At 41.2% G+C, this 1,049-nt stretch overlaps 1 protein-coding gene across 1 annotated transcript in view; it reads left to right on the top strand.

The window, feature by feature from the left end:
• Window positions 1-205: 205 nt before the first annotated feature.
• LOC101863924 (regulatory protein zeste) overlaps window positions 206-1,049 on the top strand; it is a 79,075-nt gene continuing 78,231 nt past the window's right edge. The window contains exon 1 of the mRNA XM_005105564.3: window positions 206-642. The gene's annotated coding sequence lies outside the window, so the exon portion shown is untranslated. The remainder of the gene's footprint in view (window positions 643-1,049) is intronic.

The following is a 1,049-nucleotide window of genomic DNA, read 5'->3' as shown; positions in this document are numbered from 1 at the left end:
AAGAGGGGCGATAAGCGCACGCATGCTTCATGAGACTGAGCGTCTTTTCCCATTGGCTGCTTGCGCGCATAGTCAGGGCTTGCAAATTAATGCGCGCGCTTTTTCAGCAGAGAAACTGACGGTCGGTGAACCAGGTCTTCAAGCGCCCGCCCCTTCTGAGTGTCTTGTCGTCTCTTTCTCCCCCCCACTCGCTCGACGGCTCGCGTGGTGCGTGTGTATGTGTGTGTGTGTGGTGTGTTCCGTGTCGCCTCGCGGTGGGGTGTAGTGGATTCAGCTTCACAACAATTTATCCTCTGGCTTCACTCGCCGTTTTGTATTGTGTTCCGATGTTGTGTTCATATTTCATTGTTCAGTACTGATACTGAGATTGCAACGTTTTTTTAAATTTTATAAATCAACAGGCTTTTATTATAATTATTCCAAGGAGTACATTAAATTCACGGACGGATTTATTTATTGTGAATTGTGATTGGCGGTTCAGAATATTAGCATTATGCTAACTCTTCAGGTCGCGTTGATGGGATAGAAACACTGACCTATGACCTCTGTCTGCTCTGGCCCACACGTGAGGATTTTGCTTTATTACGCCTGCCTAATCAACTCTTTATGAGAGGAAAGACTGTCTGTTATAACAAAAATAAGGTAGGACAAAGAATTTGTTAATAGGCCTAGATCTACATGTACAACATAGATTCTAGATCTAGATTCTAGATCTAAATGATTTCGGTATTCTTGTTTTTGCATTGCAATACTTTGTTCCACAAAAAGAACATGATTTTTATGCCACTTTTGCGTTCCTTATTATCCTTATAATAAAATCTTTCATATATATAGAATCTAGATCTAGTAAGGCGGCCAGCCGAAAGTGTGCGACTACAGGGACTCTTATTCTGGACTCAGCTTTTGCCTACAGTTCAGTAGCCTCCAATCTTTGTGAGACTACTAGAATCATAATGTCATAATATTGTACTTAGAAATAATCACAAACAGAGGAGCTCACTTTTAATCAAGTGCGCAAGCAGATTTAAAACGTAAGAGTGTATATATAT

Source organism: Aplysia californica, unplaced genomic scaffold (genome assembly GCF_000002075.1).
Source record: "Aplysia californica isolate F4 #8 unplaced genomic scaffold, AplCal3.0 scaffold00477, whole genome shotgun sequence".
Classification (NCBI taxonomy): domain Eukaryota; kingdom Metazoa; phylum Mollusca; class Gastropoda; order Aplysiida; family Aplysiidae; genus Aplysia; species Aplysia californica.
The sequence above is the reverse complement of the archived record's forward strand: the minus strand, read 5'-3'. Positions and strand labels throughout refer to the sequence as shown.